This window comes from Apium graveolens, chromosome 7 (assembly GCF_009905375.1).
Source record: "Apium graveolens cultivar Ventura chromosome 7, ASM990537v1, whole genome shotgun sequence".
In the NCBI taxonomy this organism is placed as follows: Eukaryota; Viridiplantae; Streptophyta; class Magnoliopsida; order Apiales; family Apiaceae; genus Apium; species Apium graveolens.
In genome coordinates, this window is record NC_133653.1 from 49,500,465 (window position 1) to 49,527,270 (window position 26,806).

Below are 26,806 nucleotides of genomic sequence, written 5' to 3' on the forward strand. Positions count from 1 at the left end.
AGGGAGTTTTGAGACCTTTACAAATCCCTTTATCAATAGAGAAAGCTCTGGTAAATGTTGATGCTGCTACCTATTTATTGCTATATCCTGATGTCCAACCCACCAACACACAACAGCCACCAGAACTAACCATCACTCAACCACAAACATCAGCACATACCACTCAACCATCAGCACCTACAGTTAAGCCTTCTTCTTCTAGAGCAAAGAGGACAAAGACTGTACCTCAGACACAACAGAAAAGAAGGAAGATAATTTTAAGAGATGAGTCTGATGATGAAGGGGTACAGGTTCAACCATCAGAACCTATTGCTAAAGTAGCTGAGAAGGTCTCTTCTCAGAAAGTTCAGGAAACTGGGAGTTCTAGGCCCCTCAAAAGGCTTAGAAAGATAAATTCTGATGACAAAGCTCCCAAATTCTCTCCACCCTTGAAGAGATGGAAGAAACAAAGAGCTAACAGGGACACAGTTGAGTCAGATTCAGAGGATGTGAAAGCAGCAGCTAAGGAAGGGGATCAGGAATCTCTGATCTCAAAGGAGCCAATTATAATTGAATCCCTTCCTTCTACATAACCAAAATTTGCTGAAGCCACTGCATCTACACCTTTACTGTCACCAATTCAAGCTGAAGACACTGCTCAAGACAGAGTGCCTACAGCTCATGTGTCTTCTATCATTGAACAAGTTCATGCTGAAGACCCAGGTACAAGTGTTGAAATAGATATTCACAACTTGGTTATGCATGAGGTTCTTGATAGGGATAAATAAATCCTGATTTTATAATTAAATATTACATTAATGGGCTGCTGGGCCCAATAAGAAGATGTATGATATTCAGACCAGAAAGGTTAACACGTTGATCAGGCCTGGTGGATCAGATCAGGCCTGATGGAATAAAGAAGGCCCAAAAACCCTGATTATTAATTAATTTCGTAATTAATTAATAAGGGAAAAGTCAGCTATTGAGAAGAGTCCTGATAAGGATATAAATCCTTGTAGATTAGCCTCAAGGGGACCTAAAAGGATAAGAAATCAGTTTCCTACTATCTAGGACTCCAAAGTCCATTCTAACTATGAGACTTGCCCACCAAGTCTCCTATACCAAGTCCAATTCAAGGACTCCCGCATCTATATAAGGGGCCTCACCCCACAAATCAGAACTACGTTTTTTGACTTGATCCTTGGCAATCAGCAAGGTACGTAGGCATCTTGTTAAGGCAGATTGAGTCACGAAACACAAGAGCAGTCAAATCGAGCCTCGAAGCTCACGTTCCTTAGTATTAAATACAGCAATTATATATAGTAGTTTTAATCCATAACATTTGGCGCCGTCTGTGGGACACGAACCCACGACCATGGCGAGAACACGGAGAACAACCAGCACTCTGGAGGAGGGAACACCATCAGGGACAACCCAGGTGATTTCATCAACCGTAGAGGTTCCTCCCCATTCAACTTATGCATCTACTCAGGGGGAAGCCCAGACAGGGGCAACTCATCCTCAGCCACAAGGGACAACTCCCCCGACTGTTCAAGGTACGAATCCTCAAGTTCAACAAATACATATACCTGTGAATTCTCGACCCGTCGGGTATGAATACTCAACTATTGTTACTACTAACCCCCCTTATGGGATGCCCCTTCACCCTGAGGTTGGAGGAAGTGGATATGCTGGGCGAAGCGAAGCACGAGGGCGGTCGCCCCCCTATATACGAGGTTTGGATCCTATCCCTGAGGATCGGGAATTTTCTGGTCCATACACTGAGAGAGACTCCGAATCTTCGGATGATGAAGTGGCCCCGAGAAGGAGGCGTCCTGGAAAAGAGCCAATGGCCGATGGAAGGCAACGCCCCCAAAGCACCCCAGGGGCGAATCCCCAAGAAGTGCAGGAAAAGATCAGGGCTCATGAGGCTGAAATCCAAAGGCTGAGGCGTGATTTGGAGGCTCACCAAGCCACCAGACCCCACATACCTCCTAGGGGGAGAAATCCTCCTCCTATCATAGACCTGGATGGTCCGATAAGAAGAAGGGCTGCTGTCCCAAGAACTGATCCAAGCAATCTCCTTCCCCTTGGAGATCCTGATGATCCAACTCCACCTTTCACAGAAGAGATAATGAATGCCCATATCTCAAGGAAATTCAAGATGCCCACTATCAAAGCCTATGATGGCACGGGAGACCCCGCTAATCATGTTAGGACATTCTCTAATGCACTGCTGCTGCAACCCGTGAACGATGCTATAAAATGTCGGGCCTTCCGTCAAACCCTGTCGGGTATGGCTCAAAGATGGTACAGTCGCCTACCCCCAAATTCTATTGGATCATTCAGAGAATTAAGTCAGGCTTTTATTAAGCAATTCATCAGTGGAAGAGTCCATGAGAAAAGTTCAGCATCCCTTATGAGTCTTGTGCAGGGAGCTAAGGAATCCTTGAGAGATTACCTGAATCGTTTTACAAAGGAGGCTTTAAAAGTCCCAGACCTTGATGATAAGGTAGCCATGATAGCACTACAACAAGGAACCAGGGATGAGTTTTTCAAGATGTCCTTGGCCAAACGTCCCCCTGAAAACATGTTGCAACTCCAAGAGAGAGCAGGGAAGTTTATCAAGGTTGAAGAAAGCATGAGGAAGACCATAGTAAGTAATGAGCCCACTGGAGGCAAGAAGCGAAAAACTGATTTGGAATATATTGCAAAGGACAAATATCCTAGAACCGAGCAAAACCCTGATTCAACCCCCAAGAAGGGAGGACCTGGGCAAAAGTTCACTGAATACGCTAAGCTGAATGCTCCCAGAAGTCAGATTTTGATGGAGATTGAGAAAGACAGAGATATTCGCTGGCCTAAGCCTTTGAAGGCTGATCCCGCCAAGCTAGATAAGGGCAAGTATTGCAGGTTTCACAAAGATGTTGGCCATGACACCGATGAGTGTAGGCAATTGAAAGATGAAATTGAGTTTTTGATTCGAAAAGGAAGATTAAAAAAGTATACTGGAGATGGAGGGGACAGAAATAATAATGGAAGGAAGAACTTTGAAGATCGTAGGAGGGACCAAGACGATCAGGGGCGAAACCCCCAGCCTAGAGGACCAGTTATAAACACCATTTATGGAGGGCCGAGACCTCGAGGGCCTGTGATAAACACGATCTTTGGAGGTCCAACTGCTGCTGGATTGTCCAAAAATTCCAAAAAGGCATATACTAGAGAGGTTATGCATATTGTTGGAGAAGCCCCGAAGAGGGCCAGGACAGAAGTAACATTGGCTTTTGATGATTCCGACCTAGAGGGTGTGAAGTTTCCCCATGACGACCCGCTGGTCATAACACCAATAATAGGAAATAGCCCGGTTAAGAGGGTCCTTGTGGATAATGGTGCTTCTGTGGATATCTTGCTCCACGACACCTTTCTAAGGATGGGGTATAACGACTCCCAGTTAACACCAACCGACATGCAGATATATGGATTTGCTGGAGTAGAATATCCTGTGGAAGGGATAATCAAGTTGCCAACCACCATAGGTACGGAGCCAAGGCAAGCAACGCAGATGCTGGATTTCGTAGTGGTAAAGGCTAGTTCAACTTATAATGCTATCATGGGGAGAACAGGGATACATGCCTTCAAGGCAGTCCCCTCTTCCTACCATTCAGTCATGAAGTTTCCCACCCGAAACGGGATTGGAGAAGAGAGAGGAGATCAAAAAATGGCTGGAAGCTGTTATGTGGCCTCTTTGAGGGCAGATGGAGTCGGGGGGCAGGTTCTTCCTATTGAAGATATGGATGTTCGAGAAAATGATGAGAATAGAGGAAGGCCAGCAGAAGAATTGGTCTCGGTTCCTTTAGACCCCGAGAATCCTGAGAGGACGACTTTCATTGGAGCCACATTAGAGGAGCCCCTTAGAGGGAAGTTAGTGAAATTTTTGCAAGAAAATAGTGATGTGTTTGCATGGTCAGCAGCTGATATGCCAGGCATAGACCCGGAGTTAATTACTCACAAGCTAAACGTAGATCCAAGCCGGAAGACAGTGAAACAAAAGAAAAGAAATTTTGCCCCGGAAAGACAAGAGGCTATAAAGCAGGAAGTGGAAAAGCTCTTAGAGGCTGGTTTCATTGAGGAGATTCAATTTCCGGAATGGTTAGCAAACCCTGTAATGGTAAAGAAGGCTAATGGAAAGTGGAGGATGTGTATAGACTTCACCGATCTGAATGATGCATGCCCCAAAGACTGTTTTCCGCTGCCTAGAATTGATACTTTGATTGATGCCACCGCTGGACATGAGATGCTGAGTTTCATGGATGGGTTTAGCGGATACAACCAGATCAAAATGCATAAGGATGACATTCCAAAGGTATCATTTATCACTGACTTTGGTGTTTATTGTTATCTTGTTATGGCGTTTGGTCTCAAGAATGCAGGAGCCACCTATCAAAGGTTGGTGAATAGAATTTTTAAGGATCTTATTGGTAAGACTATGGAAGTCTATGTTGATGACATGTTAGTCAAGAGTCTAGTAAAGACTGATCATATAGCCCATTTAAGGGAAGCTTTTGAGGTCCTGAGGTACCACAAGATGATGTTGAATCCGACGAAGTGTGCTTTCGGAGTAGGATCTGGAAAATTCTTGGGATTGATGGTCTCAAAGAGGGGAATTGAGGCAAATCCCGATAAAATAAAGGCAATCCTGGACATGGAAACCCCCAAAACTGTCAAGGATGTTCAGAAGCTCACAGGAAGGGTTGTTGCGTTAGGACGGTTCATTTCCAAGTCAGGAGACAAGTGCTTGTCATTTTTCAAGTCACTAAAGAACATCAAAGACTTTGTATGGAGTGAGGAAAATCAGAAGGCATTTGAAGAGTTAAAGAAATATATGGGCCAGGCCCCGTTGTTGGCCAAGCCAGTTCTGAATGAAGTTTTATTCTTGTACTTGGCTGTTTCAGAGAGCGCCTTGAGCGCGGTGTTGGTTAAGGAGGAACTGAAAGTCCAGAAACCCGTATACTATGTCAGCAAAATTTTGCATGGTGCTGAGTTGAATTATTCTGCCATTGAGAAATTCGCCTTAGCCTTGGTAATGGCTTCAAGAAAGCTGCGTCCTTATTTTCAAGCTCACCAAATTGAAGTGCTAACAAATCAGCCACTGAGAAATATCATTCACAGTCCCAAGGCAAGTGGGAGACTGATTAAGTGGGCAATAGAGTTGGGAGAGTTCGATCTCAAGTATAAGCCACGTACGGCCATAAAAGCCCAGGCACTAGCTGACTTCGTGGTGGAATGTACCATACCCAACCAAGAAGTCGGGGGCAGGAAGATACCATACCTCAAGACAAGGGAGTCGGAGTCGACAATGGGGACAGGGAGAAGAATGACAAGGAGAAAGAATATTGGGTTCTCTATTTTGATGGAGCATCAAAAACAAATTCCAGTGGAGCAGGGTTGGTTTTGCAAAGCCCTGATGGGTTCTTAATTGAGTATGCCATGAAGCTAGACTTCCCAACCACAAACAATGAGGCAGAGTATGAAGCCCTGATTGCTGGCCTTGGTCTAGCTGGGACACTTAGAGTCAAAAACTTAAAGGTCCGTGGAGACTCGAAATTGATCATATCCCAGGTAAAGGGAGAATTTGAGGCAAGGGATGATACGATGGCTAAGTATGTTCACCTAGTAAGGGCTGTGATGACCCAATTTAATGAATGCCATGTTGAACACATTCCAAGGGAAGAAAATGCTAAAGCAGATGCGCTATCAAAGTTTGCTTCATCTGAGATTGAAGAAAGTTCAGGAAGTGTGTACTTCCGTGTTTTGAAGACACGAAGCATAGATGTTAAGCTTGTGGCTCCCATAGGTTTGGGGACGTCATGGATTGATCCCATCAAGGCTCACATTCAGACCGGTTGGTTGCCAAGCGATGCAATTGAGGCACGGAAGTTAACTGTTCGAGCACTAAGGTACTCTTTGATATATGGGATTCTATATAAAAGATCTTTCGTGGTTCCTTACTTGAGGTGTCTCAGGCCCGATGAGGCACGCTTAGCACTTGAGGAAGTGCATGGAGGTATTTGTGGGCAACACTTGGGGGGCAGGGCCTTGGCTTGGCTCATAAGATAACCCGTTTAGGCTTCTATTGGCCAGAAATGATGGCTGATGCCAAAGAATATGTAAAGAAGTGTGATCGCTGTCAGAAGCATGCACCAGTCGCCAGAAAACCCCCCGAGATGCTGACCTCTATCAACTCACCTATTCCCTTTGCTATGTGGGGGATGGATATTCTAGGGCCTTTTCCTATGCCACAGCACAAAGGAAGTTTCTGATTGTAGCCATTGATTATTTCACCAAGTGGATCGAAGCCAAACCTTTGGCCAAAATCACAACTAAGCAGGTTGCACAATTCCTGTGGGAAAACATTATGTGCCGATATGGAATTCCCCGTATCCTCGTCACTGACAATGGAACACAATTCAACAATGAGGAATTCAAGAAGTATTGTGAAGAAAATGAAATTGAGTTACGATTCACCTCTGTGGCTCACCCGCAAGCCAATGGGCAAGCAGAGGTAGCAAATCGGATAATCCTGGATGGACTAAAAAAGAGGATCGAGAAGTCAAGAAATAATTGGGTGGATGAGATACTTCCAATATTATGGGCCTATAGGACTACCTGTAGAGTCACGACAGGAGCAACTCCTTTCGTGTTGGCATATGGGGCAGAAGCAGTAGTTCCCGTGGAGATATCGCATTCCTCTCCAAGGATTCAGACTTTCAATGCTGTAGAAAATGAGGAAGGGCAGAGGTTAGCCCTGGATCTAATTGATGAAGTGCGAGATGAGGCACATGCAAAGATAGTATAATATCAGAAAAAGGCTTCATTCTATTACAACCTAAGGGTTAAAGAAAGGTTCTTTTACCAAAGAGGCTTGATCTTAAGAAAGATTGAGGCTTCGGGAGTTGAAGAGAAAGAAATGCTAATCCCTAACTGGGAAAGACCGTATAAGGTCAAGAAAACATGAGGACGAGGATCCTACAAGTCGGAAACCCTGAGCAGTGACAAAGTGCCTCATACCTGGCACGTTTCGAAGCTGAAGGTTTAATATGTTCAGGACATGAAAGACATGTTCGTGGTACTTAGTAGTAAATGGAGGAATAAGGTCGACCAGTGTACGAGCATCCAATGAATAAAATTCCCGAAGGACCAAAGTATCAAAAATAAAAGACGAATATGAAATCAAACTACAAATGCATGAGATCCTGAAGGATCAGAAATCAAGTCATGATGAACAATTAGGTTACATACTGAAGATGTTCAAGTCCATAAAGGACCGTAAATAGATAAAAGCCACACACGACAAACAAAGCCATGCAAGGCCTAAACACTGAAGGACAATCTATAGTCCAAAATCAGATGATTGGCCAATAATGGTAACCTCAGAAATAACCCAAAGGCTAGGAAAGCCCCGCAAATTTACCATATCCGGGTAAGAGCTATGAACAGAGCCAATGGACATATTAACGCATCATCATGGGTGTCCATCATCTTGAATAAGTCTTCTGACCGTCGATAAACGCTAAGAGAGCTCTAGAATCCCAGTCCTAAAACTTTCTCTCAAGTTTCTTCATCAATGCCTCCAAGGCCATGTGCTCACTCCTTCATTTTGCACTCCTAGTGAAAGAAGCTGTGAAGTAGGCGTTGGCCTAATAAGAAAAAGATATTAGAAATCTAACTTCACAAAATGTATATGGTCAATTGGAGTCCACATTACAAACTCCAGCCTACCAAAGAAGGCTGATCAGCCTCAAGAGAAAGCCTGACCAACTGGAGATCCCTTAGAAAGGGCTCCGCCAGACCGGCCTCCAAGGGATGTCCTAAGCCAGCCAAGCTCCTCCTTTAATTTGTGAAGTACTGAAAGTTCTAAAAAAGAATAGATGTACCAAATACAAGGCATGAGCCCCGCACATCCTCGCCTCAGGAAGCTGTTCGCCTAATTGGAACAAACTTAACCAATGGAAAGATAAGAGGGGTTAGGCCAACTTTAACAAGGTTCCTTGGATGAGGTCCCCACCCGGCAATGCACTCCCTCGAATAAAAAAGAGAGAAGTCAAATCCACGAATTGATATTGAGAATATTGAAGTTCAAGAACTTCCATGAAATAGGATCCCGAAGGGCCAAGAAGCTCTAGACATTAAGGTTACGGCCGACCAAGGGCCTCAAGGGCTTGGTCTCTATGGCCGACCAAGAGTCCTTGAAGCTGACTCCTCCACATGGAGGGTTAGGCTGACTAGGATGTCCTCAAAGGAACGTCTAGAGACGTCCTGAACTAATAGGGATGGCCCCTAAAAGAAGGTTCCAAGAAAACCATGAACTAGAGCCAAGGGATGCTCCTAATGAAGACAAGAACTTCCACGAAAACAAGTTTCGTAAAGACTAGAACCCTTACGAAGGGAAATAAGTTTCACGAAGAGTAAGACGCTCACGGCTACCAAGAGTCAGTGACGCCTAGCCCTCCACAAGGAAGGATTAGGCCGACTAGAACCTTCACAGAGGAAAATAAGTTTCGTGAAGAATAGAATGTTCACAAGAACAAGTACATAACGCTCACTAGAAAAAGGGCCAAACGTCCAAAAAGAGCAGAATTCGCCGACCGGGCCACATGAAGGCCTCATAGCCGACGGGAACCTATGTAGGGTTGATCCAGACCCTCCTAAAGGTTTTCTGGTGGAACTCCTATGAAATTCCTTGAGAATTCTTGAAAAATTAGGCGCCCAATGAGAACAAGTTCCGCGAAGACTAAAGAGTCCATGAGAACAAGTTCCGCGAAGGCTAAAGAGTCCATGAGAACAAATTTCGTGAAGACTAGGACATCCACGAAAACAAGTTTCATGAAGAATAGAACGTTTACTAGAAAATGATCAGAAAAGCCTGGTTGAGGCTAAACACAAATCGATAGTCTTAAGGGACAAAAAGCCCAGTAAGTTTAAAAGCCCAAAGAAGAAAGGCCCAAAGTGGAACGTTCCAGAATACTCCAAGAAATTCTAAAGGAAATAAATGAATAGGGAAGAAAAATTCAAGAATATTCCCAAGAATTCTAGAGAAGGTCCAAGTAAGGCCCATTCCAAGTTGAATAAAGAAGAAGCCCAATAAAGACCAGGATTGAGGTCGAATTTGAGGTCGTGAATTCTATTCGAATTCTTTCGAACAGACACCCGAAAATTACGGGTAAAAAAGACCAGGATTGAGGTCAAAATCCAGGAAAAAAAGACCAGGATTGAGGTCGAATTCCCAAATCAAGCATGATATTTTTCAAGGAAAAGGACAAATTTTCGACCTAGATCCAGGTCGAAGGTTCGACTAGGATCCTAGTCGAAATCCAGGTCGTGAATCCTAGTCGAAATCCTTCGACTAGGAATCAAGAGAACCAAAAAAAAAAAAAAAAAAAAACAAAAATCGAGCAGAATTCTGGTCGAAATTTCGACTAGGATCCTGGTCGAATTCCAGGTCGTGGATCCTAGTCGAAATCCTTCGACCAGGATGGCAAGGCTGACCCCTATTTTCGACTAGGATCCTGGTCGAAATTTCGACTAGGATCCTGGTCGAATTCCAGGTCGTGGATCCTAGTCGAAATCCTTCGACCAGGATGGCAAGGCTGACCCCTATTTTCGACTAGGATCCTGGTCGAAATTTCGACTAGGATCCTGGTCGAAAAAGGGCTGGAAATCTGAAAAATCCCAGAAAATTAGGGAAAATCCCAGAAAATTAGGGAAAAATCCAGAAAATTAGGGAAAATCCCAGAAAATTAGGGAAAAATCCCAGAAAATTAGGGAAAAATCCCAGAAAATTAGGGAAAATCCCAGAAAATTAGGGAAAAATCCCAGAAAATTAGGGAAAAATCCAGAAAATTAGGAAAAATCCCAGAAAATTAGGGGAAAATCCCAAAAAATTAGGGGAAAATCCAGAAAATTAGGGAAAATCCCAGAAAATTAGGGAAAAATCCCAGAAAATTAGGGAAAATCCCAGAAAATTAGGGAAAATCCCAGAAAATAAGGGAAAATCCAGAAATTAAGGGAAAAATCCCGGAAATAAGGAAAAAAATTCCTGGAAATTAAAATAAATCCTGAATAAAAGGAAAATTCATCGTAAACGTGTAGGTCGCTCCACACTTTACGCAAAAACGAAACCCTGCAAGGGAATGAATAGACTTAACTTCTGTGAAACCTAACCGATGTTTCCCAAAAGTTGGGGGGCAAATGATAGGGATAAATAAATCCTGATTTTATAATTAAATATTACATTAATGGGCTGCTGGGCCCAATAAGAAGATGTATGATATTCAGACCAGAAAGGTTAACACGTTGATCAGGCCTGGTGGATCAGATCAGGCCTGATGGAATAAAGAAGGCCCAAAAACCCTGATTATTAATTAATTTCGTAATTAATTAATAAGGGAAAAGTCAGCTATTGAGAAGAGTCCTGATAAGGATATAAATCCTTGTAGATTAGCCTCAAGGGGACCTAAAAGGATAAGAAATCAGTTTCCTACTATCTAGGACTCCAAAGTCCATTCTAACTATGAGACTTGCCCACCAAGTCTCCTATACCAAGTCCAATTCAAGGACTCCCGCATCTATATAAGGGGCCTCACCCCACAAATCAGAACTACGTTTTTTGACTTGATCCTTGGCAATCAGCAAGGTACGTAGGCATCTTGTTAAGGCAGATTGAGTCACGAAACACAAGAGCAGTCAAATCGAGCCTCGAAGCTCACGTTCCTTAGTATTAAATACAGCAATTATATATAGTAGTTTTAATCCATAACAGTTCTGTACTTGGAAGCTCCAACCATTCCTCAACATACTCCACCAACAACACCAATTTTAGATGCTAATCTCAATGCAGATATTCCAACAACACCTCTTCTGAATCTAAATGATGAAGTTCAGATATTAGGTGAGCATCAGAATTTGGATGTTGATAAGAACTTAGAGGATGATTTTGAAACCTCTATAGCCTCACACACATTCTGCAGGCTCTGTAAGTTCTGATGCTACAAATGTTGACACTACTGGTGAAGCTGCTATAAATGAAAATGCTGATGCAGCTGGTCCTTCAGGACATGCACCTCTACTAGCAGTTAATAAAGCTGATTTGATTAAAAAGTTTGTGAGAGGGGATGCACCAGTACCTCGGAGTGAAACTCCAAGAGGACAAGAATGGATCAAGGAGTGGAACAAAGTTGATTTTATTCCTACTGAAAAAATTCTTGCTGAGCACCTGGCTAAAGCTGATGAGATGCTAATGAATGATGATTTCAAAGCACAGCTCAGAGTTACTGCATTGAGTACAAGGCACCTTCAAGGTCAACACTCAATAACTCAAGCCAAGGTGAACAAAATTCAAGAAACTCTGATTCAGCAAGACATGAATGTCAAATTGGAAAAGAACAGGTTTTTTAAACCAGCCTTTGGCCGCATTGGGTATATTGACAAAGCTCAGGAGAAATAGCAAGCTCAGATTGCTGAAGTACTGATGTTAGGAATATGTGTATTAGTTTGATGATAAGTTAAACAAAACAATTAAGTAGAAATCTAGTGTTTGTAGCCTCTACGGATAAGACCATTTTGGCTATCCGTTGATGGAGTATCTTTACTTAGAAATAAGTTTAGTATTATAGCACATTTCAGTTTCTGTATTTAAGTTATAATTCTTAGATGTTGTGGGAAATTATAAGTCATGTTGACTACTAGTGGATATGCAAATAGGAGGGCTAATTGTAAATATTTCATGCCTTGTAATTTTGTATAAATGAAGTAGTATCAACTGATAAATTAAAGGCCTTCAACGGATGAGAAACAAAGCTTCAACGGATGTCTCTAAAGCTTCAACGGATAACGTCCATCAACGGATGAGTGCATCAACGGATAAAGCTTCAACTGATAAAGCATCAACGGATGAGTGCATCAACGGATAAAGCCATCAACGGATAAAAGCTTCAACGGATGCTCAATTCAATAACAGTTGACAGTGATAATTCATAAGCAGACAGAGGCACATGGGTTGACAAAGACAATTGGAATGTGGTAGCCTCTTGGAGAAATCAAGAAAATACAGTATTTCCATTCTGGTGCAAACAAGGAAGTATTCAAAGATTCACAGATTATCCTAGATTGCATTGGATAGAGAAATGAAGAAGAAACATATGAAGAACCTTTTTAATTATATTTGTACTTTCGTCTTCACTTGTAAACTTGGTGATATATAAACCAAGTTGCAGCTAGTAATTAGAGAGTGAATTTTTCCAGAGCTGTTTAGAAAATCCAGAGAGAAAATCATCTAGTTTGTAGTAGGACGCAGCCGTGATCAATTCTTTGAATCACAGATTTTCTGAAATACACATCTCTGGTGGAACAACAAATCCACCAGAAAAGTTTTTGAAGCCTTTGTGTTCTTTATATTTGTGTCTTGAATATATATCTGTCTGCACCTGCTCAAAGCAATTCACACACAACTGTTCATCAAAACACTTACCTTTGAACTGCTCAAAACTTGAAAAAGTTTTGAGATTTACATTCAACCCCCTTCTATAAATCTCATTGTTAGTTCTTTGGGAATCACAATTGGTATCAAAGCGAGCTCTTAACTTACAAAGAGCTTAAAGATCTATTCTACTAACATCATGAGTAAGAAGGATATTGGTGTAAAGATTCCAATCCCGGAAAGAGATAATTATCATCACTGGAAAGTGAAGATGCATCTACATCTTCTCTCTCAAGATGAAAGCTGCATCAACTGCATTAAAAATGGTCCTCACATCCCTCACAAGGTGGCCACAGCTGCAACTGCCACAGTTGCTGTTGGACAGTCTATTCCCAAGCCAAAAGCAGAATGGACTGATGAAGATATTGAAGAGGTTCACAAGGACAAGAAATCCATGAACATTCTGTTTAATGGCCTAGATCAAGATATATTTGATAATGTCATTAACAGCCAAGCTGCTAAGGAAATTTGGGATACTGTGCAACTTATCTGTGAAGGTACTGAACAAGTTAGAGAAAACAAAATGCAGCTTCTCATTCAACAGTATGAATACTTTCATTTTGAAGAAGGAGAATCACTGAATGATACCTTCAATAGATTTCAGAAACTGTTGAATGGATTGAAGCTGTATGGCAGAATGTACCAAGTCAAGGATTCCAACTTAAAATTTCTGAGGTCTCTACCAAAGGAATGGAAGCCTATGACTGTTTCACTAAGGAATTCTCAGGATTATAAGGACTTCACACTTGAAAGATTATATGGAATTTTGAAGACCTATGAACTTGAGATGGAGCAAGATGAGCTATTGGAAAAGGGAAAGAGAAAAGGTGGATCAGTTGCACTTGTAGCTGACAATGAGAAGTCTGAAGCCAGGAATGAAGAAAAGACAATGCCAAGTCTCAAAATTGGCACAAGCAAATCAGAATCAAGCAAGAGAAAGGAGCAAGTAGCTGAGGTTGAAGATAGTTCCAGTCAAGATGACTCTGATGATGTTGATGAACATCTGGCTTTTCTGTCCAGGAGGTTTGCAAAGATGAAATTCAAGAAAAATGCTAGATTCACTAAGTCAAACAAGAACATGATGGACAAATCTAAGTTCAAATGTTATAACTGTGGCATAAGTGGAAACTTTGTAAATGAGTGCAGAAAGCCAACTTCTGAGAAGAAGAAATTTGAGCAAGTGGATTACAAAAAGAAATATTTTGATTTGCTCAAACAAAAGGAAAGAGCTTTTCTGACTCAGGATGACTGGGCAGCGGATGGAGCCAATGAAGATGATGATATGGAATATGTCAACCTAGCCCTGATGGCTAATTCTGATGAAAATGAAACTAGTTCATCAAGCAACCAGGTAATCACTACAGACCTCTCTCAGCTTTCTAAAATTGAATGCAATGAAGCTATAAATGATATGTCCAATGAATTATATCATTTGCGTGTTTCCCTTAAATCACTAGCTAAAGAAAACACAAGAATTAAAGAGAATAATTTGTTTTTAAGTGATAGGAATGCTGTGTTAGAGGGTAAGGTAATTGAGCTTGAAAAGATTAAAATCAAATACTTATCTGTTGAGAATGAACTAGAAGAATTTGTTAAGAAAGTAGAAATTCTTTCTAAACAATTAGAACGTGAGCAAGATGTAATCAAGGCCTGGAAAACATCTAGGGATGTTAGTGCTCAGATTGTCAAGGTTCAGGGAATTGAATCACTCTGTGAGAATGCCTGGAAGAAAAACAAAAAGGAAGTAGAATTAATTGATGGATTGTCAACGGATGTGGAATCAACAGATGATGAAAGTTATCCATTGAAGGAAGAAAATGAGCATCTGTTGAAGGCTCATCAATTAAAACAGGCAAGTGATTCTAAAAAGAACAATTTGAAAAATCTCAATAAGAAGTTTGGTTCAACTTTCAAGAACTTTGTCAAAGAAGAAGCTAGCACATCCAAAGATGCCAGTAAGGTGAATATAGGACACATGACTTTAGATCAGTTGAAAAATAGGCTTAAGTTGGTTGAGGATAAAAAGGAAACCAAAAGGAAATCTAATAGAAATGGGAAGGTAGGGATTAACAAACACAACAATTACACACCTGATAAGTATGCTCCTAGAAAAAGTTGTGTGCATTGTAAAAGTGTTAATCATCTATCTGCTAACTGCAAGTCTGTTAAGAATGCTCCCATGCCTTTAACTCCTTCAATTCCTAACATATCTATGTCACCTCTACATGCTATGCCTGTTATGTCTCAACAGAATCCTCATGCACATTTTGCAAACATGCCATATGTTAATAATCCTTATTTTGCTGCATTCAGTATGCCTCAAATGCCATACAACATGCCTATATGGAATAATATGTTTGCACAATCTATGCCTTATCAAATTCAACCAAATGTGCTAAATGATTCTGTGACTAACCCTACACTTCATTTAACTACATCAGAGACCAAGGTTGAACCAAAGTTACCTAAGTCAAAAGATGCAGGAAGTATGAGGTCTAGGAAAAAGACTAACAAGGCTGGACCCAAGGAAACTTGAGTACCAAAATCAACTTGATTTGTTTTTGTTGTGTGCAGGGAAAAAGAAGGAATCTATGGTACTTGGACAGTGGTTGTTCAAGGCACATGACAGGAGATTTCACCCTGCTCACAGAGTTCAAGGAGAGAGCTGGCCCTAGCATAACCTTTGGAGATGACAGCAAAGGGTTCGCTATGGGATATGGCTTGATTTCAAAAGAAAATGTCATCATTGATGAAGTTGCATTAGTTGATGGTCTCAAACACAATCTATTGAGCATCAGTCAACTATGTGATAGAGGAAATACTGTTTCCTTCAATTCTGAAGCCTGTGTTGTCACAAGTAAGAAGGACAACAAAGTAGTTCTAACTGGAGTTAGAAAAGGGAATGTATACTTGGCTGACTTTAACTCTACAGATGTAGAATCAATTACTTGTCTTTTTAGCAAAGCAAGTCCAGATGAAAGTTGGCTATGGCACAAGAAGCTGTCCCATTTGAATTTCAAGACAATGAATGATCTAGTAAAAAAGGACTTAGTTAGAGGAATGCCTCTAGTGGAATTCTTAAGGGATGGACTGTGTGATGCTTGTCAGAAAGGAAAGCAAAAGAGAGCATCATTCAGTAAGAAGCTTGAATCAGGAATTGATGAACCATTACAACTGCTACACATGGATCTTTTTGGACCAGTCAATGTATTGTCAATTTCAAGGAAAAGATATTGCCTAGTGATTGTAGATGATTTTTCAAAGTTTTCATGGACCTACTTTCTTGGATCAAAGGATGAAGCTAGTGAAATCATTATCAATCACATCAAGCAAGTCAACAATCATCCAGATTTCAAAGTAAGGAATATCAGGAGTGACAATGGAACTGAGTTCAGGAATTCTACCATGAGGTTGCTCTATGGAGAAAATGGGATCATGCATGAGTTCTCAGCTCCAAGGACTCCACAACAGAATGGTGTGGTGGAAAGGAAGAACAGATCACTAATTGAAGCTGCAAGAACAATGCTTGAAGAGTCAAAACTCCCAACATATTTTTGGGCTGAGGCTGTTAACTGTGCATGTTACACTCAGAATATTTCTCTAATCAATCAGGAAAAAGGCATGACTCCCTATCAATTCTTCAAGAGAAGAAAACCAACCTTAAACTTTCTTCATGTCTTTGGTTGCAAATGTTACATTCTAAGGAATCAACCTGATCACAAAGGGAAATTTGATGCAAAGGCTGATGAAGGGATATTTGTTGGTTATTCTGCTGGAAAATCATATAGGGTTTACAATCTAAGAACCAACATTGTTATGGAATCTGTGCATGTTGCGTTAGATGTTAAAAAGATTGATGGACTAACAGATGAGGGACATCATGAAGGACTCAAATTTGACAACATTGAGATATATTATGATGATAGTGAAGATGAGAATGATGAAGAAGGCACCTCAAAAAGGATTCAAAATCTGCCTTTGGATAATGCACAAAATGCCGCATCAGTTGAAAGTCGTAATGCAGCATCCGTTGAAAGATAAAGTGCATCATCCGTTGATCATAGTCTATCAACGGATAATCAATTTACTTCATCAGTTGATAGAACTCCCAGTTATTTTCAAAGGATCAGTAACTCAGGGGGAGTTTTAACCAATCAACACTCTATCTCACATCATGACAATACTGAGGCAACCTCATCTAGAGCCAATCTACCACCTCAAAGGAAATGGACCAAGAATCATCCTTTTGAATTGATCATTGATGATGCAACATCTAAGGTGCAGACTAGAAGGGCTACTCAAGATGAATGTCTATACAGTAGTTTTCTATCACAGGAGGAACCTAAGAGAGTGGAAGAAGCTCTATTGGATCCAGATTGGATTTTAGCAATGCAAGAGGAGCTAAACCAATTTGAGAGGAACAAGGTATGGAAGCTGGTACCCAAGCCAAAGAACAAGAGCTCTATTGACACAAAATGGGTATTCAGAAACAAGATGGATGAAAATGGCATTGTCATAAGGAATAAAGCTAGATTGGTTGCCAAGGGCTATTCTCAACAAGAGGGGATAGATTTTGATGAGATATTTGCTCCAGTTGCAAGACTTGAAGCCATCAGAATCTTTCTAGCCTATGCAGCCCATGCCAATTTCAAAGTCTATCAAATGGATGTCAAGAGTGTATTTCTGAATGGAGAATTGGAGGAAGAAGTTTATGTAAGCCAACCTCCAGGATTTGAAGATCCAAACTTTCCAGACTATGTGTATTATCTATTGAAATCACTCTATGGACTAAAGCAAGCACCTAGAGCCTGGTATGAGACTTTGTCAAAATTTCTTCTAGATAATTACTTCACAAGAGGTACTTTTGACAAAACTATTTTCTTTATAAATGTTAATGGCTCTACAATACTTGTTCAAATCTATGTAGATGATATTATATTTGGTTCTACAGATGATAAGCTTTGCAAAAAGTTTTCTAAGTTAATGCAAAGTAAATATGAAATGAGCATGATGGGAGAGTTAACTTATTTTCTTTGTTTACAAGTTAAACAAGTTAGTGGTGGAATTTTCATTAGTCAAACTAAATATATTTATGATCTTTTAAAGAAGTTTGACTTAATGGATTGTTCATCTGCAAAAACTCCCATGGCCACTGCCACCAAGCTTGAATTAAACAAGGCTGAAAAGTCTGTGGACATTACAAGTTATAGAGGCATGGTTGGCTCACTTCTATATTTAAATGCTAGTAGACCTGATATAATGTTTTCTACATATCTCTGTGCTAGATTTCAAGCTGACCCTAAAGAATCTCACTTAGTGGCTGTTAAAAGAATTTTCAGATATCTCAAAGGGACTTCAAATCTAGGAATTTGGTACCATAGAGAGTCTGGTTTTGATCTAATTGGCTACTCAGATGCAGATTATGCAGGTTGCAAAATAGACAGGAAAAGTACAACTGGCACCTGTCAATTTCTAGGGAATAAGCTTGTGTCATGGTTCAGCAAGAAGCAAAATTCTGTTTCTACATCAACAGCTGAAGCTGAGTACATTGCTGCTGGTAGTTGCTGTGCACAGATACTGTGGATGAGGAATCAACTTTTTGACTATGGGCTAAATGTTGACAAAATTCCAATATTCTGTGACAACACAAGTGCCACTGCCATTACTGAAAATCCAGTACAACACTCAAGAACCAAGCACATTGACATCAAGTACCACTTCATAAGGGAACATGTGATGAATGGTACAGTGGAACTTCATTTTGTTCCAAGTGAAAAGCAGATTTCAGACATATTTACCAAGCCACTTGATGAATCAACATTCACAAGATTAGTAAGTGAGCTAGGTATGCTTAATTATTCATAAATTCATGTCCTTATTATAATTTTTTTGTAGCCCGAAATGAATTTGTTGCAAGAACAAAGTTGGCTTTAAGTAAAGATTATCCTATCAATGGATATTCCCTATCCGTTGAAAGCCAAAATTGTTCTATCAACGGATGTTCATTATCTGTTGAAAGACAAATACATTTCTTGTAATTTTATCCTTCAACGGATAAAACTGTGTTAATATTCAACGGATAACTGTTTACCTCATCCATTGAAGTGTCACATCAGTTATTTTAAGTAAGTCACAACCGTTGATTCTTTTACTTAACCGTTGATACATATATATATATATACACAGTTGTATATATTTGTATTAAAGGCAGTTTTTAGAATTCATACAGTTTTCTTTATTCTCAAACGGCTGTAATTTACTTAAAAAAATATTGTTTAATCATTCTCCTTATGTTTTAATTTGAGAAAGTATAAAAGTCCTTTGAATTCTTATTTTCACTTTACGTTTTTTTTGCAATTTTACAAAAGCTTTTACTCTCTTTCTCTTCTAAAACTCTCAACTTTTCTCTGCAACCTCTACCCACTACAATGGCACCAGTAGTAAAGATAATGTCCCAGTCTGGATTTGTCTATGAGAAAAAAAAATTCGTAGCTTTGGTGGAAAAGAGTGAAGCCCACTCAGATTATCACAAGATGATGGACTTCATCAAAAACTGCAAACTAAGCTATGCAATGCTGGAAGCCCCAACTATTTACTGTGAGGTAATTGAGGAGATTTGGACAACTGCAGAGTTCAACCCAACTGATATGACCATCACTTTCTCTCTCAAAGGTAAATATTACTGTATTAACTGTGATGATATACAGTCCTGTTTCAAACTACCTGAGAACAATTCCATGACACCACACACTGATAATGATGTATCTAACATGTTAGATTCCATAGGCTATTCTTTTGATTTGCTAGTTTAGGGAGTATTAGAAGAAAAGGCCTTAGGAAAGAATGGAGTTTTCTTGATGATGCCTTTATCAAGGTTTTCTCTGGGAAAATTAGTAATTTTGATGCAATAACTTCATATCTTGTTAATATGCTCTATATGCTAGTTTCTGATAGGTATTTTAATTTTAGCAACTATGTTATGCTAGAATTGGGTACCAGGTTAGGTAACAAAGCTAATAGACCTCATCACATCTACTATGCTAGATTCTTTATGTTATTGGCTAACCATGTTGCTGAAGGTTTGGTCATAACCAATGAGAGTAATAAACTCAAGTGCTGGGCACAAGAGAAAAGAGTCCTTGCAGACCTTTTGAGAATTAACCTCAACAATCAGGTGCCATTGGTATATTTACCAATAATGAATGCACCTCAGGTAAGTGAGGTAAATACTTCTTCAACTTCCACTACTTCCAACCCCATTATTTCTTTGCCTTAAAGTGTGGCCATGGAATCTGTGTCCTTGTCCCAACAGATTCCTACCAAGGCCACCAAATCTAAAGTTTCAAAACCAAAGTCAAAGAAAGCCACCTCTGTTGTTTCTCAAAAGACAACAGTTGTAACAACTACCATAAACCCTGAGGAGAGTGAACAGGGTGTGAGTGGTGAGGGGAGGGGTGAACATCAAGAAACTCCCCAGGATAAGGTAGGAGAGGTGAGTGGTACCCCAGCTAGCCAAGCCATAGTTTCTCAAAAGACTGTGGTGGTTGAAAAGGATTCAAACTCATCCCTAGTTGCATCCTCCCAAAAGGGTGCAGCTATTGAAAATAGTCCCCAACCAGGGACACAGAACAAAAGAGGGAGGGACACTGAAGCCACACACTCACCTGTAAAAGCCTTTACAAGAAGAAAGAGGGTCAAAACCTTAGTTTCCACATAGGGTGCACACACTGCACAGATACACCCACCTGTATCTATGCCTTCTCCAATTCAGCTTGATGTGACTCCAACAAATATGGAGTCACAGCCCCATTCTCTCAAAATTGACACACATCAATCACCAAATTATCCATCACCATCTCTAGATGTGGACATGATATTCACATCAATTCCTGATTCTCCCTCTTTACAACTCAGGGAGGAGCCCCACTCAAATACTGGTGATCATCATCTTTTAGATGATTTGTTGGATCATCAGCCAATACTTTCAGACTTAGTTGAAGAATCTGTGTCACCTAAATTAAAATCAATCCACACAGATTTAACAATTATGTCACTTTCAATTTCTACTTCTTTTCCTTCTTCAAAGGATATTCCTCATCCGTTGACAAGTGGTTGTTCTTCGACGGATAAGCTTAACAACAGTTATCCGTTGATACCATCAGTTCCTACTTCAACAGATACTCCCTATCTGTTGATAGTCTCTACACAAATAACTGAATCAATTCCTAGTGTAGAAGACATGGTTACTGTACAATCACTTCTAGGATTGCGGGAAGGGAGTGAAAATTTGAGTGAGAGGCTGGGTTGCTCCCAGGCAAAAGGAGAGCTTGAGAGTCTAAATATGCATGCTATTTCTTCCAGCATGGCAAAAAAAAGTGAGAGGAGTGCCACCTTAGTAGGTGAAGGTGAGGGTGTGAGGAGTGTGAGCCAGGGGGAGCCCCTGATGCAAGAAAAGAGAGAAATTGAGAGAAAAGCAGGTACAGATGGTATAAGGGCGGATCCAGCCATTGCTAATGAGTCAATGATTGTTGATGATGCTGAAAAGGAAAGACAATTTCAGCAACATTATAAAGCTGTAATTGATAACATTTCCTTGGATGCTGACACTTTTACTCATCCTGTGTCAGCCTATCAATTGTTGGCTACTCAGGGCAATGAGGAGGCAGAAAAGACTTTAAATCTAGTACATACTTCAGAATCTCTACAAAGGGATAAAGTTGATGTCAACTTGATGCCTTCTACAGTTGGTGTACCATTTGAAGAATTTGGAGTAAATTCTAATGATGATGACTCTGTTTCATTTGATGGAAGCATGAACTTAGGGGGAGATGAAGGCCCAAGTTCTATTCCAGATTTACCTGAATGGGCATTGACAAATGAGTCAACACCAGGACAATTCAATGTATCCTTAGTCAAACAAATCATGTCTATCCAAAAAGCCATTCAGAACACCTCCAATGCTGGTACCAAGGCTCTTCTTCAAGCCCACCTAGATTATCTACATCTCATGAAGCTACAGCAATTAAGACAGAATCTGAGTATGGATAAACTCAAGAGGGATATAGCTGACTTGAAGTCCTACAATTCTGAGAAGCTGGATTCAATCATGCCCTGTGGTACCATGCAGGACTTGTTACTGAGACAGAGAAGAGAATCAGATGTTGAAAAGCGGCTGGCCAAGTTGGAGGACAGAGTTCAAGTCATTGAAAACTCTGTGGTCACCATTCTTCAAAATCAACAGTCTCAAACAAGTCTTCTAATGCAACTGGCTAAAGCACAAGGCTTGACTCCTCTCCTTGATGATAACAAAAAGGGGGAGAATAAAGTGGAAGGGGGAGGGGAGCCATCTACAAACATTCAAATATCCAAAGTGCTAGTTCCTGCCATCACTACTTCTCCAACACTTTAAATCAAAGGAAAGCTTGATGGAATTGATCTAATCCAGCTAGCAGCAGCTGAGATGAAGGTGAAGGAGCAAAGGAGAACAATTGATGAAAGGATGCAACAGGTGTTTGGCTCTATAACTTCAAAATCATTATCTGTGAAATATAGCACAAAGGTTGAGCCAATCATTATGGAGCACAAGCCAGTAAGGAGGAATAAGGTTGGAGAAACTTCTTTCAGGAATTTGAAACCCATGGTACTCAAGCCATCCACTAGATTTAACAGGGACTCTACAAAGAACCCTTTAAACTTTGGTCAACCAAAAGAAGTGGATTTTCCTCTTCTAAAACCTGATGAAGACAAAGTTTTGGGTGGTAGCATCATAAAGCACAAAGAGACCAATGATGTAGTGGAAAGAATGAATATGGCTATCATTTATAGAGAGGGAAAGAGTATCTGTGTGATGCAAGGACATCCTAAATTCTCAAAAGCCAAGAGGGAAGAAACCATGAGGTTAAAGGAAGAAGCTAAAAAGCTGAAGGATGACAAAAGAGCACAAGCAAAGCTTGAAAAACAGTTAAAGTCAAGTCAGACTGAAGAAAAGAAGAAGATTGAAGACAAGAGTGAAGAATACAAGATTGAAAGCAGAAATGTGGATATGGGGAATGTGGTTGGTGAAAGTGTGGAGGAAAGAAAGGAATGGCAGAAAGGGAACAGAAAGAAGGCCAATGCAAAAAGGAAGAGTGGAGATGACACTGTGGAAACCCAATCAAAATCTAAACCACTACCTTCCATTCCTGAACCTTTTGTTGCTGATCCTAGTATAAATGTCCATGGTGAACCAATCATCCCTAAAGAGGAACCTATTGATTGGGACACCATCAACTTGCCTACCTTCCTAACTACCTCTCCACCACAAAAGAAACTGAAAAGAAAATCCAAATCAACACCTCCCCCAACCTCAAGTAAATTCACTCAGAAATATAAACCTAAGCCTAAGCCACAAGCCTCAAAGGATGATTATGTTCACATTTGTGACATAAAAGAGTTTACAGATATTGAACTCTATCTGGATGAGCTAGAGGAAGTAAGGGGAATAAGTGCATACAAACAACTCCCAGAAAGGCTAGTGTTCAAGTATAAAGGAAGTGAGGAAAGGACTTGGCCTCTTCAAAGAATTCGGAATGAAGGCTATTCTACCTTGGTTAGAGTCTACTCAGCTATCAAAAGGGATTCTGGATTTACCAGGACTGCCAAAACTGAGATTCTCAACAAGATTGCCAGCATAAGGAAAACTTGGTGGGAGTCTAATTCCTTGCCTAGAACATTACTCATACCTGAGCATGGAATTAAAATTCATAAATCACCTCATTGGTTGATGGAGTTCAGAGACAATAAAGGAGTCAGAAGATTTTTCAGACTTGAAGACCAACTTAAAATTGCCAGTAATGAAACTCTCAAGGACATGCAATCTAAGTTGGACATCAGTGAAGAAGATGAAGCTGAATTCAGACAACTCCAACTCCAAGTAGAGGAAAAGGACAAGAGGCTAGGGAAGAAAACAAGGGATCAAAGGAAAAGAAAATAATTTGCTCAGCCTAAAGGAGCATCCTTGGAAATAATGTAATTCTTCAATTCTATCTCAGTACATACACTTTTGCAGCACTTTTGAATTTCTACTTGATTTCAGTTCATATATTTGTTAAGTGTTTTATTATCATCAAGTTAAACCCAAATTTATGCCTACAATTCTAGTAGACATAAATAGGGGGAGATTGTTAGGAATATGTGTATTAGTTTGAAGATAAGTTAAACAAAACACTTGAGTAGAAATCTAGTGTTTGTAACCTCAACGGATAAGACCATTCTGACTATCCGTTGATGGAGTAGCTTTACTTAGAAATAAGTTTAGTATTGTAGCACATTTCAGTTTCTGTATTTAAGTTATAATTCTTAGATGTTATGGGAAATTATAAGTCATGTTGACTACTAGTGGATATGCAGATAGGAGGGCTAATTGTAAATATTTCATGCCTTGTAATTTTGTATAAATGAAGTAGTATAAACTGATAAATTAAAGGCCTTCAACGGATGAGAAACAAAGCTTCAACGGATGTCTCTAAAGCTTCAACGGATAACATTCATCAACGGATGAGTGCATCAACGGATAAAGCTTCAACTGATAAAGCATCAACGGATGAGTGCATCAACGGATAAAGCCATCAACGGATGAAAGCTTCAACGGATGCTCAGTTCAATAGCAGTTGACAGTGATAATTCATAAGCTGACAGAGGCACATGGGTTGACAGAGACAATTGAAATGTGGTAGTGGTAGCCTCTTGGAGGAATCAAGAAAATGCAGCATTTCTGTTCTAATGCAAACAAGGAAGTATTCAAAGATTCACAGATTATCCTAGATTGCATTGGATAGAGAAATGAAGAAGAAACATGTGAAGAACCTTTTTAATTATATTTGTACTTTTGTCTTCACTTGTAAACTTGGTGATATATAAACCAAGTTGCAGCGAGTAATTAGAGAGTGAATTTTTCCAGAGCTATTTAGAAAAATCCAGAGAGAAAATCATCTAGTTTGTACTAGGACGCAGCTGTGATCAATTCTTTGAATCACAGATTTTTTGAAATACACATCTCCGGTGGAATAACAAATCCACCAGAAAAGTTTTTGAAGACTTTGTGTTCTTTACATTTGTGTCTTGAATATATATATGTCTGCACCTGCTCAAAGAAATTCACACACAACTGTTCATCAAAACACTTAGCCTTTGAAACTGCTCAAAACTTGGAAAAGTTTTGAGATTTACATTCAACCCCCCTTCTGTAAATCTCATTGTTAGTTCCTTGGGAATAAAAACTGAAGAATCAAGCTTCTCAGCAAATTCAACTAAATGAAATCCAATCTTCAGTGGAATTACTTCTCTCTCTCCTATTACCTGATGATGCCAAAAAGGGGGAGAAAGTGATTAAGTCCAAATGCAAATCTGATTTAGCACTGAAGAAAAAGGATGATGGAAATGATGACCAGGGAAACTCTGAAAGGGGTAGAGGTCATGGTCAAGGCAAAGGCTCTGCATTCAGGAAAACAGGAACTTTTACCTCAGAAATTAAGTTTTGATGCTGATAGAAGAATAAGTTCTGATAAGCAAGTTCTGACTAAGCCTGATGTTCTGATACACGGTGAAAGTCAAGAATCACAGAAGTTTATGCAGAAACTGAAGCTTAAGGGGAAGGAAACATCAGTCTACTATCAAGACCCCAAGTTACAGAAGCAGGATGAAGAAATTTCAAAAAGACTATTTCTCAAAGACAATCCAGGAATGGACTTTGAAAGTCTGAAGAAAGAAGAAGCCAAACTTAAAGCAGAAAATGTCAAATCAAAGTCTAAAGCTCAAGTTATTGCAAAGAAACCACCTAAGCCTAAGGGCATTGTGATTAAAGAGAAAAAAAACTCTGAGGCAATCAAATCTGAATTCAAAGCCAAATCACAGGTGGAAGTTGATCCTAGATCCAAGGGCAAAGCTAAAGTTGATGAACCTGTAAAGGTATATATGCCAATCATGGATCTGGAAGCAAAATCTGATGAAGATACTAGTCTGATTTTGGAGAAAAAGAATATTCAAACAACCTCTGACATAGCTCATGTTGTTCAAGATCAGGACTTAGTAAATTCTGATATTACAATGAAGCAAGCAACCTCTGACAGAGCTCAAGTTGGCTTGATATCAGAAGATAAAGGAAAGGAAACCTCTAACATTGCTCATGTTAAACCTTCAAAAATTCTACTACCTGGGTTTACTAAAGCTCAACGATCTACACAACTTTTGAAGACTATATCAAGTGGTTTTGAAGCAAGAGTTATTAGAGGAAAGGAAGCTAGAGATAAATCAGGATTGGGTAGTTCTAAAGAAAAGAGGGTAAATAATACTACCTCTGATCCAACTTCTTTGAGTGAAGCAGGAGTAGGAATAACTCCTAAAAGATTGAATCAACTGGAGTCTGTACAAATGGTTTACCACTCTGTATTAAAGGAAGATGTCATGCTATACTTCATGAAGATGGGAGGGTATTCCAGATTAGAAAGAATACTATTCGTTTGAAGTACTTTAAAGAATTGCAACATGTGCTATTTCTACTTCAAGTGAAAAACAGGTCAACAGAAGGTGCTGTCAGTTACTTCAAATCTGATATTCAAAGGCAGAAGAAACTTTACTCTGTAAAGTCTGACAGGCCATACTATCCTAGGTACAGAGCTCATGATGGTGATATAGTTGAGATGAAGCCTAATACCGCCAAAATCATCACTACATTTCTTAGTATTAAAGGTCCTGAATTCAATCTAGAGTCTGATAAAGCCTATGTCATCAGACTAGATCAGGATATAAGGAAAGCAAAAATAAATGATCTCAGGGCTGCTATCTTTCAAACAGGTGAAGATACAGTTGAACTTAAAGATTCAAAAAGGAGGATGAAGAATGAACTTGAATATGCTGAGAGAAGTTTGTTAAGGAACTATCTCAGAACAACTCCTGACATTAGAGAGATTACACACTGAAGCCAAGTCAAGGACTGCAACTTTTAAATTCTGAAGGTTATACAGGTTAAAGATGATATCAGACTTTAAAGATGGTAAAAGCTATAAAGACTGTGAGTTGTAGTTACTTAGTTAAATTCTCATATGCATTTGTACTTAATGTTTTTGACATAATCAAATATCTATTGAACTTGTATTTTGTGCTAATTTACAAGTTGGGGGAGATTGTTAGATATATTTGTGATGCCATGTCTAATAATGATTTATGTTTAGTTTTCAGATCTTAACTAACAGGACAAATCAGGACTTAACTGGAAATCAGTACTTATACTGAAGTCAGAACTTAAGATATCAGAAC

General features: G+C 39.8%; 1 protein-coding gene across 1 annotated transcript in view; it reads left to right on the plus strand.

The window, feature by feature from the left end:
- LOC141673605 (uncharacterized) overlaps positions 1-26,806 on the plus strand; it is a 70,345-nt gene that overhangs the window by 42,534 nt on the left and 1,005 nt on the right. The gene's annotated exons all lie outside the window — the stretch shown is intronic.